Raw genomic sequence first — 18,772 nt, forward strand, 5'->3', positions numbered from 1 at the left:
GTGTTAGCCAGGATGGTCTCGATCTTCTGACCTCGTGATCTGCCCGTCTCGGCCTCCCAAAGTGCTGGGATTACAGGCTTGAGCCACCGCGCCCGGCCGAGTTTTACATTTTTAAGTAGAAGAATTATGGTATCAATATGTTTTCCTTTATAGCTTCTGGGTTTCATTTTATGCTGCTGAGAAAAGAAAAACAGCTCAGAGCAGTCTGAGTTATGTGAGGCATGTAAAATTTATCAGGCCCAGAGAGACGTAAGTATGGGACTTCAGTCACACCCTATGCACCCATGCCCAGGGGCAATTGTTTAAAGATATTTTGTTCTTGACTAACTGACTCACCCATTATCTTCATTTTCTTGGAATTTGTGATACAAGGAATAATGTATAGGCAATCAGTAGCTTATGTTACATTAATGTAATTTCTTGGAAACAATTTAGGATTGCTTCCTTTCATTTCAAAGCCTACTTGTAACTGCTGCTAATTGGAGTCTACATTCAGAACAACTTGAATCCATGCTCCTGGGTTACAATCCTCAACTCTGGCCCAAATAAGCCCTACTTACATGAATTTTGCCTCAGTTTCTTCCTTTTAGGTCAACACTATAAAGGACTTTATATTACAAGATTGTTTAAAAAAAAAAAAAAACTTATCCAAATGTTTTTAGTATATTTAGAGTTTCTTTCCCTTTAAAAACATATTTACATCTATGCTAAATCCAGAAGTTTTATTTGTATAGAAAATGAGTTATAGATTTGGCTTTAATGTTAGGAAACATTAGCTCATTGTCTAAATTGCCAAAATTTCGTATCTACTGTATTCTCCCACAGTGCTTAGCAATGATAGTTAAGCAAGAAATGTTCATACTTACTGGATCAAATCCTATCATGTACTAGTTGTGCTGCAGAATTCTATAAATTACTAATACTTTCTGTAACAAAATCATTCACTATATAAAGTTGAGAAAAAGAAATAAAACTAAGAAAACAAACATGACATATATAAAACTGATATTAAGTAGAAATGGAGACAAACAGACCTATTTTAAGTTAAAATATCCAGGGAAATAGTAGGAGGTGAAATGTATTCATTTATGTAAAAATCTTTTCTTAAACAGCTACTGTGTGGCACACACTCTTGCAGGTACTGTGGACACCAAAAGAAGAAAAATACATCACAGTCCAAGGCATCAAGGAGTTCCCAGTCTAGGAAGAAAACAGACAAGTACTCAGCCAATTAACTTATAGTATAACAAGTGGTATAATAGGAATATGAGCAATGCATTATAAGCATCCACTCAACCTAGGATGATCAGGGAAGATTCCTGCAGGAGATGATAAACTACACAGAATTCAGAGGGACAAGCAGAAGTTTGCAAGATAAAGACAGGAAAAGGAAACTTCAAGGAGAGGGCACACATAATGTGTACGAAGTCATGAGGGTGAAAGAGAATGTGGGCAATCTGAGTAACAGGAATTAGTGTGGCATAGCTAACATTTAAGCTAGTTTGAGAAATATGATGGAAAAAGATTGGAAAGATAAACAGGGGATGAATCATAAAGATCCTTAACTAGTAGGCTAAAGAGTTCAATTGTTAACCTTCAGGCAACACTATTAAACAGGAAAGGGTCATATCAAAAATCATCTTTACCCCAACTTATTTTGAAAATTTTTAAACCTATAGAAAAAATGCAAGTACGGTTCAATTAGCACCCACGTAACCTTCACCTAGATTCACCAATTAACTTGTTGCCACATTTGCCCACTCTCACTCTGTTTGCTAAATGGTTTTAGAGTACCTGGGTGGTGTAAGGTTTGACCATTTGGTTAAGATAGTATCTTTCAGATGTCTGTATTAGAAAGGCACAGTTTCCCTTTGATAGTGATAATCAACAGGGTGATAACTTTGAGGCTTTGTGAATATTCTTGTCCCTGGCAATCCTTCAAACAATGGTTTCAGCAATTACTAAATCAATTATTACTATGGGGACTGTAAAATGGTGATTTTAAAACATCATTCTTTTTACATGTATTAGTCAGCATTCTTCTCCAAGAAGAGTCTTTTGCTGGGTGTGGTACCTCATGCCTGTAATCTTGCTGGGAGGCTGAGGCAGGAGGATCACTTGAGGCCAGGAGTTTGAGACCAGTCTGGGCAACACAACAAGACCTTGCTGAGAAGGACAGAAGGTAAAGGAAGGGAAGGAAGGAAGGAAGGAGGAAGGAAGGAAGGAAGGAGGGAGCGAGGGAGGGAGGGAGGGAGGGGAGAGGGAGGAGGGAAAAGAAAGGAAGGAAGGAAAGAAACGTCCAAGAAAGAAAGAAGGAAGGAAAGGAAGGAAAGGAAGGAAAGGAAGAGAAAGGAAAGAAAGAAAGGAAAGAAAGAGCCAAGCATGGTTGTGCAAGCCTGTAGTCTCAGCTACTTAGGAGGCTAGGACAGGGGGATTACTTGAGTTCAGGAGTTTGAGGCTGCAGTGAGTTATGACCACGCCACTCTACTCCAGCCTGAGTGACAGAGTGAGATCTCATCTCTAAAACAAACACAAGCCCCCTCTTTCAATTTTAATTTTTTTAGTCTCAATATGGACTGATGGATTATTTTAAAAATCAACATTATAAGCAATTTCTTAACTATTAACATTTTTATTGAGGTGAAATTCATATGACATAAAATTAACCATATTAAAGTGTAACCTTCAGTGGCATTTGATACATTCACAATGTTGTGCAATCATCACCTCCATGTATACTTCCAAAACATTTTCATTACTCAAAAGAAATTCCTATGCCTATTAAGCAGTCACTCTACATTCTGCCCTATTCGGAGCCACTGGTAATCACCAATCTGCTTTCTATCTCTATGTATTTACCCATTTTGGATGTTTAATATAAACAAAATCATACAATATGTGATCTTTTGTGACCTGGCTTCTTTCACTCAGCACAATGTTTTCAAGGTTCAACCAAGTTGTAGCATACATCAGCACTTTTTTTTTTTTGTCTGTTTGAGACAGAGTCTCATTCTGCCACCCAGGCTGGAGTGCAGTGGCACAATCTCGGCTCACTGCAACCTCCGCCTCCTGGGTTCAAGCAATTCTCTTGCTTCAGCCTCCCGAGTAGCTGGGACCACTGGCATATGCCACCACACCTGGCTTTGTATTTTTAATGGAGATGGGGTTTCACCATGTTGGCCAGGCTAGAACTCCTGACCTCAGGTGACCCGCACATCTCGGCCTTCCAAAGTGCTAGGATTACAGGCATGAGCCACCTGCCCGGCCTCAGCATTTCCATTTTATGGCTAAATAACATTCCATTGTATGAACATACCACAATTTGTTTATCCATTCAAACGATGACATACATTTAGGCTATTTCCACCGTCTGGCTATTTAGAACAGTGCTGCTATAAACATTCGTGTATAAAAGTATTTCAGTACTTGTTTTCAATTCTTTTGAATATACACGTAGGAGTGGAATAATTGAGTCATACGGTATTTCTTATGTTTAGCTTTTTGAGGAACCACCAAATTTTTCCATTGAGGCTGCACCATTTTATGTGCCTAACAAAAATTATAAGGATTCCACTTATTCTACATTCTTGCCAGTTTGTTATTCCATTTTTAAATTATATCTATCCTAGTGAGTACAATGTATCTCTTGGTTTTGATCTGCATCTCCCTAATGACTAATGACGTTGAGCATCTTTTCTTGTGTTTGCTGGCCACTCCATCTTCTTTGGAGAAAAGTTTTTTCAAGTCATTTGCCTAATTTTAATTGTACTGGCTTTTTCTGTGTAACAGTTCTTTATATATTGTGGATACTATACCCTTAAGAGATACATGATTCCCAAACAGTTTCTATAGGCCAGGTGTGATGGTTCATGCCTGTAATCCCAGCACTTTGGGAGGGCGAGGTAGGAGGATCACTTGAGGTCAGGAGTTTGAGACCAGCCTGGCCAACATGGTGAAACCCTGTCTCTACTAAAAATACAAAAATTAGCCAGGCGTGGTGGCAGGTGCCTGTAATCCCAGCCACTTGAGAGGCTGAGGCAGAAGAATCACTTGACCCAGGAGGCAGAGGTTGCAGTGAGCCATGATCACACCACTGCACTCCAGCCTGAACAACAGAGCGAGAGCTCCATCTCAAAACAAACAAACAACAGAAACAAAACAGTTTCTATCATTCTACAGACTGTCTTTCACATCTCTGACAATGTTCTTTGGTGCACAAAAATTTATAATTTCAATGAAGTCCAATTTGTCTAATTTTGTTTCTTGTGCTTTCGGTGTCATATTTAAGAATCCACTGTCAAATCCAAGGTCATGAAGATTTACCCCTATGTTGTCTTCTAAGAGTTCTACAGTATCAGCTTTTATATTCAGGTTGCTGATCCATTTCAGTTAATTTTTTTGTATACGATGTGAGGTAGGGGCCCAACTTCATTCTTTTGCATGTGGATATCCAGTTGCCCTAGCATCATCATTTCTTGAAGACTATTCTTTTCCCATGGAATCATCTACAGGTACTTGTGTCCTGACATGTATCTATCATTTTGTAAGTGCTTTTCAACTTTCTGACATGACAAATTGTTCTAAGCTCACTTTGTACCTCACCTCTGGTCCTGTTACGGGGTGCAGGATTTAGAAACTGGGGACTGAAAGCTAGGTACAAATTTCATTTTTGAAAGATGGCTCTGACAGCAGTATTGAAAAAATGAAGAGTGAACCATTTCAAAAGCAAAGTTACCAATTAGAAGACTGTTAATCTGAATGGTGTGAAATAAATACTAGCTTGAGGAAAAGAGTAAAGCCATAGACAATATACTAAAAGATGAATCCTGAAAAGTCAGCAGACACTTAAACTAGTTTGCTAGGGATGATGTAACAAAATACTACAGGTTGGGTGATTTTAAACAGTATCTGTAAAATATTTGAAGAGATATATTCTGAGTCAAATATGACCAATGGCCCATGATACAGCCCTCAGGAGAGCCTGAGAACATGTGTCCAAGGTAGTTGGGGCACAGCCTAGTTTTATACATTTTAGGGAAACATAAAACATCAATCAAATACATGTAAGATATACACTGGTTCAATCCAGAAAGACAGGACAACTTGAAGGGGCAGGGGGTTCCAGGTTATACACAGATTTAAAAATTTTCTAACTGGCAATTGGTTGAAAGAGTTAATATCAATAGAAAGGAATGTCTGGGTTATGATAAGGGGTTGTGAAGACCAAATTGTATTATGCAGATGAAGCCAGGTAGCAGGCTTCAGAGAGTATAGATTATAAATGTTTCTTATCAAATTTAAGGTCTGTTTTGATGTTAAATGCTGGTCAGCTTCCCCTAAATTCCAAAAGGGAGGAGGTGTATAATAAGGCATGTCCTACCCTCCCTTCCTGTCATGCCCTGAATCAGTTTTGCAGGTTAACTTTGGAGTGCCCTGGCCAAGGCGGGGGATCTATTCAGATGGTTGGGGGGGCCTTAGGATTTTATTTTTGGTTTCTACTGGGCAACATAGCAAGACCCCATCTCTACAAAGAAATAAAACTAGCTGGGTGTAGTGGTGCATGCTTGTATTCCCAGCTACTTGGGAGGCTGAGGCAAGAGGATTCCTTGAGCCCAGGAGGCCAAGGCTGAAGTGAGCCATGATCGTGCCACTGCACCTCAGCCTGGGCAACAGAGTGAGACCCTGTCTCTAAAAAAGAAGAAAAAAAGAAGAGCAAATTTCTCAACTGCCACAGTGAAATACAATGTATTAATATATGCAGAGTTTTAAGAAAACAACTATCAACCTAGAAATCCTATTTCTAAACTGTAATTCAAAAAGAAAATGAAATAAAGATATCTCAGGTAAAAATTAAGAGTTTAGCACTAAAAGACCCTCACCACAAATGAACTAGAAAAAGATAAAAAAGTAGAGTGATTAGAAAAAAAAAATGAAGTTAGAAATAAATCCAAATATAAATATAATATATAAACAGGGTCCCTGGGAAGCAGGACGTCTGAGGGGCTCAGCATTGATCCTGGGTAGGGCCAGGCAACTGCCCTTCCACCTGAAGCAGGGCTTGAGCTCCTCTCTGCCCATGAGGGGATGCCGCTCTGGGAGAATAAGGCCACCTTGACCATGGCTATGTTGTATGTATGTCATAGAGATGTGAGTCCATCTCTGCCTTCATGTCTTCCTGGGTTCTTACTGTTCTTCCTGCCAGCCTGCCCATCCCATCTGGGGATGAGAAAGGTGAGAGTGCAGAAACACGCACTATGAGAACATGTGCCCACGGTGGTTTGGGCACAGCCTGGAGCAGGGACATGTATGCTCAGTAAGGTTCAATACTGATTACAAGATCATGTTGAATGAAGTTTAAGTTTAATATCCTCTGTGCAATGTGTGGGGTGGGAGTGGGTCTAATAGGAATAGTCCTGAATGTATCTTCTACCTCTGATGTCTCCTTTCAGGAACCTGGCATCAACCATTACATTCTTTTTAATGGAAACGAATTATATTTTAATATACTACAGGTTGGACACTACAGATGAACTATTCAAGTTTATAATGTCAAAACTTTCTTAGACCAAAGGCATCTTTCTGTTAACTAAAAATAAAATTCTAAGTGCCCTACCTGACTAAGGACCCTCTTTTAGGCCAAAGGGACCCAACTGAACCTGAAAAACCAGTTCAGACTGTGACGGGAAAGGAGTGGTTAGACATGCCTCATTATACTCTCCTCCCTTTGGAGTTCAGGCACACAACTGACCAACATTAACATTAAAATAAGAGATCCTAAGACTGACACAACAGACTCTTTGCAGAAATAAGATACCAAATTCCAACCTGACTCAAGTATAGCATCACATGACAGATAGCAGAGCCCTGAAAGGAACCAAAGTATTTTACCTCAAAATATATTTCTCTGACATATTTTGCAATGGCCCTACAAAGCTGTCTGTTGTGGAGGAAATTTACATTCCAGAGAATCTTCTTCCCCTTCCAGGACTTTTTCTGATTCTGAAAAGACTGGCTGAGGGTCTAGCACCTATTAAGGGTCTGAATAGGGAATATTTGCCATCTACTGCCTCGGGGTGGCCACATATGAGATGGCATCTACATAATAAGAACGTTGGTCTCCACAACCCCTTAACCTAGACGCTTCTTTCTATTGATTCCAGGTTTTTTTTTTTTTTTTTTTTTTTTTTGAGACGGAGTCTCGCTCTGTGGCCCGGGCTGGAGTGCAGTGGCCGGATCTCAGCTCACTGCAAGCTCCGCCTCCCGCGTTCATGCCATTCTCCTGCCTCAGCCTCCCGAGTAGCTGGGACTACAGGCGCCCGCCTCGTCGCCTGGCTAGTTTTTTGTATTTTTTAGTAGAGACGGGGCTTCACCATGTTAGCCAGGATGGTCTCGATCTCCTGACCTCGTGATCCGCCCGCCTCGACCTCCCAAAGTGCTGGGATTACATGCTTGAGCCACCGCGCCCGGCCAACTGATTCCAGGTCTTATAATAGCTCCTTCAACCAGTAAGAAAATAGCTGAATCCACCTATGACCTATAAGCCACCCCCCAACACCCCTTGAGTTATTCCCCCTTTCCAGACCAAACCATTGTATGTCTCACATGTATTGACTAATGTCTATGTCTCCCTAAAACATAGAAAACCATGCTACAACCAAACAACCTTGGGCACATGTTCACAGGACATCCCGAGGCTGTGTCATGAGGCATGATCTGTAACCCTAATGAAATAAATTTCCAAACTGCTTGAGACCTGTCTCAGGATTATGATGGCAGATAGGAGGCAGAACTAGCTTGCAGCTCCCACTCAGACAGAACAGTATGTGGAGACTCACGTCGTAAACTTTTGCTCCAACAACTACCACAGGAACATAATAAGAAAGCCGAGAGAATCCACAGACCCTCTAAGGAACTGTGTCACCACTGCAGGCTCCCCAAGATGCCGAAGAACTGTGAGTCTGCTGGAATGGGGAGGCTCATGATCTGGGGCAAGTACTCAGCCCTAGTCACTAGCTGCCTGGAAATAGACTCGGTGCTGTTGGGGGGGTTACAGCTGGAGTGAGACTGGCCTTCAGGACTGTGGCCGAGTGGGAGCAGGGTGAGGCCTGTGAGTGCCGGCTTTCCCCGACTTCCCTGGTGACCTGTATGACTCAGTAGAGGTGGCCGTAAACCCCCTGGGAATATAACTTCATTGGACTGGGAACCACACCCTCATCCCCCACAGCAACCACAGCAAGCCCTGCCCAAGGAGAGGCTGAGCTCAGACATGCCTATCCCTGCTCCCACCTGGTGGTCTTTCTCTACCTGCCCTCATAGCTGAAGACAATGGTAGTAATCTCTTGGGAGCTCTACGGCCCTGCCCACCACCTGAGAAACCTGAATACTTAACCAGGTGTCCCTAGGGCAAGTCTGCATCCTCCCTGTAGGATCACAGCTGATGCACTCTTGAAAGTGCCACTTCCTGGCTGTAGGCTAACCAACATAAAACTAGCATACTAAACAAAAACACAACCAAAGACCTTCACAGAGTCCACTTTACTCCCCTGTTACCTCCACCGGAGCAGGTGCTGATATCCACAGCTGCCAGACTTGAAGATGGATCATATCACAGGACTCTTTGCAGACACTCCCCAGTACCAGTCTGCAGCCCAGTACCTCCGCTGAGTGGCTAGACCCAGAAGATCAAAAACAAAAGTTCAGCTCTCAGGAAGCCCCATTCCTAAGAGAACGGGGAGAATACCACATCAAAGGGAGCACCCCATGGGACAAAAGAATCTGAACAGCAACCCTTCAATCCCAGATCTTCCCTCTTAACACAGTCTACCCAAATGGGAAGGATCCAGAAAAACAATTCTGGTAATATGACAAAACAAGATTCTTTAGTACCCCAAAAGATCATACCAGCTCACCAGCAATGGATGCAAACCAAGACAAAATCTCTGAATTGCCAGAAAAAGAATTCAGAAGGTAGATTATTAAGCTAATCAAGCAGGCACCAGAGAAGGGTGAAGTCCAACCTAAAGAAATCAAAAACATGATACACGATATGGAAGAAAAATTCTTCAGTGACATAGATAGCATACATATCAATAAAAAAACAATAAAAACTTCTGGAAATCAAGGACACAGTCAGAGAAACGCAAAATGCACCTGGAAAGTCTCAGCAATAGAATCAAACAAGCAGAAGAAAGAACTTCAGAGCCTGAAGAGAAGGCTTTTGAATTAACCCAATCCATCAAAGACAAAGAAAAAAGAATTTAAAAATATGAACAGAGGCCGAGACGGGCGGATCACGAGGTCAGGAGATCGAGACCATCCTGGCTAACACAGTGAAACCCCATCTCTACTAAAAAATACAAAAAACTAGCCGGGCGAGGTGGCGGGCGCCTGTATTCCCAGCTACTCGGGAGGCTGAGGCAGGAGAATGGCATGAACCCGGGAGGCGGAGCTTGCAGTGAGCTGAGATCTGGCCACTGCACTCCAGCCTGGGTGACAGCGAGACTCCGTCTCAAAAAAAAAAAAAAAAAAAAAAAGAACAAAGCCTCCAAGAAGTTTGGGACTATGTTAAACGTACAAAGCTAAGAATAATTGGTGTTCTCAAGGAAAAAGAGAAACATAAAAGTTTAGAAAACGTATTTGTGCAGATAGTCAAGAAAAACTTCTCCAGCCTTGCTAGAGATCTAGACAACCAAATACAAGAAGCACAAAGAGCACCTGGGAAATTCATCACAAAAAGATTATCATCTAAGCATATAGTCATCAAGTTATCTAACGCCAAGACAAAGGAAAGAACCTTAAGAGCTGTGAGGCAAAAGCATCAGGTAACCTATAAAAGGAAAACCTATCAGATTAACAGCAGATTTCTCAGCAGAAATCCTACAAGCTACAAGCGACTGAGGTCCTGTTTTAGCCTCCTTAAACAAAACAATTAGCAGCCAAGAAATGAAGGAAAGACAGTCTTTTCCAGACAAACAAATGCTGCGAGAATTCATTCACTACCAAGTCAGCACTACAAGAACTGCTAAAAGGAACTCTAAATCTTGAAACANTCCAAGAAGTTTGGGACTATGTTAAACGTACAAAGCTAAGAATAATTGGTGTTCTCAAGGAAAAGAGAAACATAAAAGTTTAGAAAACGTATTTGTGCAGATAGTCAAGAAAACTTCTCCAGCCTTGCTAGAGATCTAGACAACCAAATACAAGAAGCACAAAGAGCACCTGGGAAATTCATCACAAAAGATTATCATCTAAGCATATAGTCATCAAGTTATCTAACGCCAAGACAAAGGAAAGAACCTTAAGAGCTGTGAGGCAAAAGCATCAGGTAACCTATAAAAGGAAAACCTATCAGATTAACAGCAGATTTCTCAGCAGAAATCCTACAAGCTACAAGCGACTGAGGTCCTGTTTTAGCCTCCTTAAACAAAACAATTAGCAGCCAAGAAATGAAGGAAAGACAGTCTTTTCCAGACAAACAAATGCTGCGAGAATTCATTCACTACCAAGTCAGCACTACAAGAACTGCTAAAAGGAACTCTAAATCTTGAAACAAATCCTCAAAATACACCAAAATAGAATCTCCTTAAAGCATAAGTTTCACAGGACCCTATATAAAAATAACGATAACATAATGAAAAAAAACAAAAACAAAAAAAAACACACAAGATATTCAGGCAACAAACAGCACAACGAATAAAACAGTATCTCACATCTCAATACTGTCATTGAATGTAAATGGCCTAAATGCTCCACTTTAAAGATACAGAATAGCAGAATAGATAAGAATTCACCAACCAAGTTTCTGCTGTCTTTAGGAGACTCACCTAACATATAAGGACTAACACAAACTTAAGGTAAAGGTGTGGAAAAAGACATTCCATGCAAATGTACACCAAAAGTAGGAGTAGTAGCTGCTATCCTTGTATCAAACAAAACAAACTTCAAAGCAACAGCAGTTAAAAAAGACAAAGAGAGACACTATATAATGATAAAAGGACTACTCCAAAAGGAAAACATCACAATTCTAAATATATATGCACCTAACACTGGAGCCCCCACATTTATAAAACAATTACTACTAGACCTAAGAAATGAGATAGACAGCAACACAATAATAGTGGTGAACTTTAATACTCCACTGACAGCATCAGACAGATCATCAAGACAGAAAGTCAACAAAGAAACAATGGACTTAAATTATACCCTACAACAGATGGACTTAACAGATATTTACAGAATATTCTACCCAGCAACTGCAGAATATATACTCTATTCATCAGCACACGGAACATTCTTCAAGATGGACCATATGATAGACCACAAAACAACTTTCAGTAAATTTAAGAAAATTGAAATATACCAAGTATTCTCTCAGACCACAGTGGAATAAAATTGGAAATCAACTCCAAAAGGAATACTCAAAACAGTGCAAATACATGGAAATTAAATAACCTGCTCCTGAGTGATCACTGGGTCAAAAATGAAATCAAGATAGAAATTAAAAACTTCTTTGAACTGAACGATAATAGTGACACAACCTATCAAAACCTCTGGGATACAGCAAAAGCGACACTAAGAGGAAAGTTCATCATATTAAATGTCTACATCAGAATGTCTGAAAGAGCACAAAGAGACAATCTAAGTAAGTTCACACCTCATGGAACTGGAAAAACAAGAACAATTCAGGCCCAAACTCGGCAGAAGAAAAGAAATACCAAACATCAGAGTGGAACTAAATGAAATGGAAACAAACAAAAAACTACAAAACATAAATGAAACAAAAAGCTGGTTCTTTGAAAAGATAAATAAAAGTGACAGACCATTAGCGAGATTAACCAAGAAAAGAAGAGAGAAGGCTGATTGTGGTGGCTCACGCCTTTAATCTCACCCTTTGGGAGGCCAAGATGGGCGGATCACGACCAGCCTGGCCAACATGGTGAAACCTTCTCTCTACTAAAAATACAAAAATTAGCCAGGCAGAGTGGCACATGCCTATAAACTCAGCTACTCAGGAGACCAAGGCAGGTGAATCGCTTGAACCTGGGAGGCAGAGGATGCAGTGAGCTGAGATCCCGCCACTGCACTCCAACCTGAGCAACAGAGCAAGACTCCATCTGAAAAAAAAAAAAAGAGAGAGAAAAGAAGAGAAGAGAGAAGATCCAAATAAGCTCAACTAGAAACACAACGGAGCTATTACTACTGATATCACAGACATACAAAAGATTATTCAAGGCTACTATGAACACCTTTACGTGTATAAATTAGAAAACCTAGAGGAGATGGATAAATTCCTGGAAATATACAGCCTCCTAGAATAAACCAGGAAGATGAAGAATCTCTGAACGGACCAATACCAGGCAGAGAGGCTGAACTGGTAATGAAAAAAACTGCAAACAACAACAAAAAAGGCCAGGACCAGATTGATTCACAGCTGAATTCTATCAGACATTCAAAGAAGAATTGGTACCAATACTATTGACACTATTCCAAAAGAAAGAGAAAGAGGGAATCCTCCTGAAATCATTCTATGCAGCCAGTATCACCCTAATACCAAAACCAGGGAAGGACAAAACAAAAAAAGAAAACTACAGACCAATATCCCTGATGAACACAGAGGCAAAAATCCTCAACAAAATACTAGCTAACCACCGAATCCAACATCATATTAAAAAGATAATGCACCATGAAGTGGTTGTCATACCAGGGATGCAGGGATGGTTTAATATACATAAGTCAATAAATGTGACACACCACATAAACAAAATAAAACAAAATCACATGATTATCTCAATAGATGTGAAAAAAAAGCATTTGACAAAATCCAGCATCCCTTTATGATTAAGACAGCAAAATCAGCATAGAAGGGACATACCTTAAGGTAATAAAAGCCATCTATGACCAACCCACAGCTAACATTATACTGAACAGGAAAAAGTTGAACACACTCCCCCTGAGAACTGGAACGAGACAAGAACACCCACTTTTACCACTTCTATTCAACATAGTATTGGAAGTCCTAGTCAGAGCAATCAGACAAGAGAAAGAAATAAAGGGCATCCAAATTGGTGAAGAGGAAGTCAAACTGTTGTTGTTTGCTGCTGATATGACCATATACCTAGAAAACCCTAAAGAGTCATCCAAAAAGCTCCTAGAACTGGTAGATGAATTCAGCAAAATTTCAGGATACAAAATTAATATACACAAATCAGTAGGTCTGCTATACACCAACAGCAATCAAGCAGAGAATCAAATCAAGAACTCAACTTCTTTCACAATAGCTGCAAAAATATAAAACACTTAGGAGTATACCTAACCAAGGAGGTGAAAGACCTCTACAAGAAAAGGATAAAACGCTGCTGAAAGAAATCACAGATGACACAAATAGAAACACATCCCATGCTCATGAATTAATATTACTATACAGAATATTGGGTAGAATTAATATTGTAAAATGACCATACAGCCAATAGCAATCTACAAATTCAATGCAATTCCCATCAAAATACCACCACCATTCTTCACAGAACTTAAAAAAAAGTCCTAAAATCCATACGGAACCAAAAGAGAGCCTGCATAGCCAAAGCAAGACTATGGAAAAAGAACAAATCTGGAAACACTACATTACCCGATTTCAAACTATACTATAAGGTCACTAAAACAGCATGGTACTGGTATAAAAATAGGCACACAGATCACTGGAGAAGAATAGAAAACCCAGAAATAAAGCCAAATACTTACAGTCAACTGATCTTCAACAAAGCAAACAAAAACGTAAAGTGGGGAAATGACATTCTATTCAACAAATGGTGTTGGGATAACTGGCAAGCCACAAGTAGAAGAATGGAACTGGATCCTCATCTCTCACTTTATACAGAAATCAGTTCAAGATAAATTAAAGTCTTAAATCTAAGACTTGAAACAATAAAAATTCTAGCAGATAACACTGAGAAAAAACCCTTTTAGACATTGGCTTAAGCAAAGACTTCATGACCAAGCATCCAAAAGCAAACGCAACAAAAACAAAGGTTAATAGATGGGACTTAATTAATTAAACTAAAAAGCTTTAGCACGGCAAAAGAAATAATTCAGAGTTAGCAGACAACCCACAGAGTGGGAGAAAATCTTCACAATCTATACATATGACAAAGGACTAATATCCAGAATCTACAAAGAACTCAAACAAATCAGCAAGAAAAAAACAATCCCATCAAAAAGTGGGCTAAGGACATGAACAGACAATACTCGAAGACACACAAATGGCCGACAAGCCTACAGAAAAATGCTCAACATCACTAATGATCAGAGAAATGCAAATCAAAACCACAGTGCGACTCCTGCAAGAATGGCTATAACAAAAAAATCAAAAAATAATAGATGCTTTTCACTGTTGGTGGGAATGTAAACTAGTATAACCACTATGGCATGGAAAACGGCATGGAGATTCCTTAAAGAACTAAAAGGAAATCTGCTGTTTGATCTAGCAACTCCACTACTAGGTATCTACCCAGCGGAAAGGAAGTCATTGTACGAAAAAGATAACTGCACATGCATGTTTATAGCAGCACAATTTGCAGTTGCAAAAATATGTAACCAGCCCAAATGTTCATCAATCAATGATGAATAAAGAAAATGTGGTATGTATCCACTATGGAATACTACTCAGGCATTAAAAAAATAAAATAATGGCACTTGCAGCAACCTGGATGGAACTGGAGATGATTATTCTAAGTGAAGTAACTCAGGAATGGAAAACCAAATGCATGTTCAGTTTAAGGCATAAGAGTGATACATTGGATTTTGGGGACTCAGAGGAACGTGTGGGGGGAGGTGAGGGATAAAAGATTACACATTGGGTACAGTGTATACTGCTCGGGTGATGGGTGCACCAAAAGCTTAGAAATTACCATTAAAGAATGTATTCAGGTAATCAAACACCAACTGTTTCCCAAAAACCTATTGAAATAAAACATTTTCTTAATTTTTTAAAAGAGACTTGCCTTAGATACTTTTTGGTTTACATTCCATAAAGGCGGAAGACTGGGTAGACTCATCATGTGATGATTTTTCAGAGAACAGAGAGAACACTATTACTACACATTAGGTGTGAATCACTCATGTCATACAAGAAAAAAATGTTAGAAAGTAACAGATTTCCACGTAGAAAAAAAAGTTATGTTCCTTAGAACAGATTTATGCTCTAAAAAATTTAAAAGAATATCTGTCTGAAAATGAATTATGGGTGGATAAATATAAACCAGAAACTCTGCATGAACCTGATGTGCACAAGATAACTGAAGTTGAAACCTGGATGAAAGTTCGTCTTAGAAAGGCAACCCAAACAGGGTATATCTATCTTATTCATAACAAGTCCTCTTAGATGTAGAAAGCATTACTATAAAAATACTATCAAAGAAGCATGGTATTCAAGAACAAGAGTGGATTAATCCAGTTGTAACAGACTTCCAAAAAGATTGTTTCAAGATGTTTAATCCTGAATCAAGCTGCCTTATATTTCCCTATCAGTCTTAGATCTCAGTTTACAAAGAGTTGTTACTAAGGGCAACAAAGTATCGCAAGTTATATATGCTTGGAGATGATCTGAGGACTGATAAGAACATAATTTTGGTTGAAGATTTACCTGATTAGTTCTGTTGAGATTCTGATACTTTACATGAAGTTCTAAGAAAGAATGTGCAGATTGGTCGATGTCCTCTTATATTTATAATTTCTGACAGTCTCAATGGAAATAATCAAAGGTTATTGTTTCCCAGAGTAATTCAAGAAGAGTGTTCTATCTCAAATATTAGCTTCAACCCTGTGGCAACAATTATTGTCATAAAATTTCTTAATACTGACTTTAGATGGTAATAAGAATAAAGGAAAAAGTATTGTCCCTGACAAAAACTTCTCTAGAATTGCTCTGTCAAGGATGTTCTGGTGATATCTGAAGTGTAAGAAACAGCCTCCAGTTTTCTCCTTCAAAAGAAAAGAACAATTTATTTGACAACAACAACAACAACAACAACAACAACAACAACAACAAAAGGACTGTCATTAAAATCAGATGCTATACTGTCAAAATCAAAACAAAGAAAACATCCTGACAGGGTTTTTGAAAATCAAGAGGTCCAAGCTATTGGTGGCAAAGTTGTTTCTCTGTTTCTCTTCAGAGCTCTGGGAAACACTGTATTGTAGAAGAGCATCCTTAACAGAACTAGACTCACCTTTGCTGTCTTCTCATTTAAGAGAGTATGGTATAGGATACATTACTTGTTCAATTTGAGGAAGAGGTAGAAATGTCACACATGCCAGGAGGGTTATTTATTTAATTTATATCTTCACCAAAACTACACATTTTTTTTTTTTTAATGAAAGTAGATATCTTGGCTGGGTGTGGTGGCTAACACCTGCAATCCCAGCACTTTGGGAGGCTGAGGCGGGCGGATCCTTGAGGTCAGGTGTTTGAGACCAACATGATGAAACTCCGTCTCTACTAAAAATACAAAAATTAGCCGGCCAGGGTGGCACACACTTGTAGTCCCAGCTACTCGGGGGGGCTGAGGCAGGAGAATTGCTTGAACCTGGGAGACAGAGGTTGCAGTTAGTCGAGATGGCACCACTGCATTCCAGCATGAGTGACAGAGTGAGATTCCATTAAAAAAGAAGGAAAGGGGACAAGAAAGAGGAGAGGAAGGGGAGAGGAAGGGGAGAGGAAGGGGAGAGGAAGGGGAGGGGAAGGAAAGGGGAAAGGAAAGGAAAGGAAAAATCTTATGAGAGCCAGTGAATTTCTGAGTTTTGCAGATATTCTCATTTGTGACAAGAATACACACTCTTTACTCAGGGTAGTAAATCTATAGCTATGAAAGATGTGATACATTTCAACAAATCTTGAGAATTTGCTCACTGCCAAAGGAGAAGGATCAAGTTTTGAACTTTGCACAAACGCCAGTAGTTTCTGACACTTAAAAGCACTGAAAAAATGGCCTGGCAACAAAACCACTTTTTCTGACTTCTGCCTACCAGCTTTATGCTTCCAAACTTCGCTATCGCTGTATCTTGTTCTGTTAACCATTCAAATGAGAAATCAAGCTCAGATTTCTTTTTTTTTTTTTCCTTGAGACGGAGTCTCACTTTGTTGCCCAGGCTGGAGTGCAGTGACATGATCTCAGCTTACTGCAACCTCCGCCTGCCAGGTTCAAGTGATTCTCTTGCCTCAAACTCCCGAGTAGTTGGGACTACAGGTGCGTGCCACCACACCTGACTAATGTTTTGTATTTTCAGTAGAGACAGGGTTTCACCATGTTGGTCAGGCTGGTCTCAAACCCCTGACCTGGTGATCCACCCACCTTGGCCTCCCAAAGTGTTAGGATTACAGGCGTGAGCCACCATGCCTGGCCTCAGATTTCTTTTATCCAAGAAATTGGAAAGCTCCCTCTGGAGCAACACTTTGGAAGATTGAAAATGGAAGCTCTACTTGACAGGGAGCATGGAATAATAGACTCTGACAGCAGAAAGGAGGCACAGCTTAACGGAGGACAGCTTGTAGAGGAAGCTCTGGGTTAACTCACTCAAACCACTGAACCCAAAACCTGGTATCTTTGAGTCAGAATAGTGGGAATGAACTACCTGCCAACAGCCTCAGCCCTTTTCATCCCAAGGAGACATGGAAGAAGACACGACAACAGAAGACTATGAGAATGATGGGATATGGAAACCAGTCTGCTAATTAGAATGCTACTTAAAGGATTCATTTTACTTTTATTCAGTGGTTTTTGAAAAGAGTTACTATGCTTTTCTGTTAAACTACAAACAATTTGTTAATTCTTCACTCTTACAGTATTTCATTACAAAGAACTGACTCTTCTGTCATCTATATGTAGATGATCAAGTCTTCAGGTCATCTCTTCATTTTTTCTACAGTATTTATTTAATATTTTGAGTTGCTGAAGGAAAGGGGTCAATGGATATGAAGTGTGCTTGATCATTATGCCAAATATCAGAAAATGTGAAGGAATAATCCAGATACAAAAAGTTTATGGGGGGTTGTAAATATAAATTATAAAGCATTGTAGAAGGCAATCATTATTATAAATAAACCTTAAGACTTAGAAAAAAAATGGCCAAAATTTTGCTTACTTAAAAAAAGAGAAAATCAAATTGAATTTAAAAAATTACAAGGATCACATTCCAATCACACTATCATGACAGGCTGTTTTAACACTTACCTCTGTGACTAACAGAACAAGCAGACAAAATATTACCAAGGATACAGAATATCAGAACAACATTATCAATTAGTTTGACCTAAATGATCTTGGAAAGAACCTCGCACCTAACAATTTAAATATATACTTTCATTTCAAGCACATAAAGAAGTGGAGCAAAAAAAATTTAAGAATGGGCCACATAAAACACCATAAATCAAGTTTCACAAATTTCAAAGAAATTAGTATTAAATGTCTTCAATGTACACATAAGTTAAAAATAAAATAATTTTTTAAAAGCTTAAAAATACGTTTGCAGGCTGGGTCCAGTGACTCACACTTGTAATTCCAACACTTTGGGAGCCAAGGCGGGAGGACACCTTGAGCCCAGGAGTTCAAGACTAGCCTAAGCAACACAGTAAGACCCTGTCTCTACAAAACATTAAAAAAAAAATTGGCTGGGTGTGGTGGCACACATTTATAGTCCCAGCTACTTGAGAGGCTGAGGTGGGAGGATTCTTTGAGTCCAGGAGGTGAAGGTTGCAGTGAGCCTTGATTGTACCACTGCA

At 39.5% G+C, this 18,772-nt stretch overlaps 1 protein-coding gene and 1 pseudogene across 4 annotated transcripts in view; one reads left to right on the forward strand and one right to left on the reverse strand.

Moving 5' to 3' along the window:
• Window positions 1-18,772, reverse strand: part of FNDC3A (fibronectin type III domain containing 3A) — a 222,412-nt gene that overhangs the window by 144,790 nt on the left and 58,850 nt on the right. The gene's annotated exons all lie outside the window — the stretch shown is intronic.
• LOC108530692 (cell cycle checkpoint protein RAD17-like) lies at window positions 6,085-17,725 on the forward strand (annotated as a pseudogene).

This window comes from Rhinopithecus bieti, unplaced genomic scaffold, assembly GCF_001698545.2.
Source record: "Rhinopithecus bieti isolate Rb0 unplaced genomic scaffold, ASM169854v2 scaffold_7398, whole genome shotgun sequence".
NCBI classification, from domain to species: domain Eukaryota; kingdom Metazoa; phylum Chordata; class Mammalia; order Primates; family Cercopithecidae; genus Rhinopithecus; species Rhinopithecus bieti.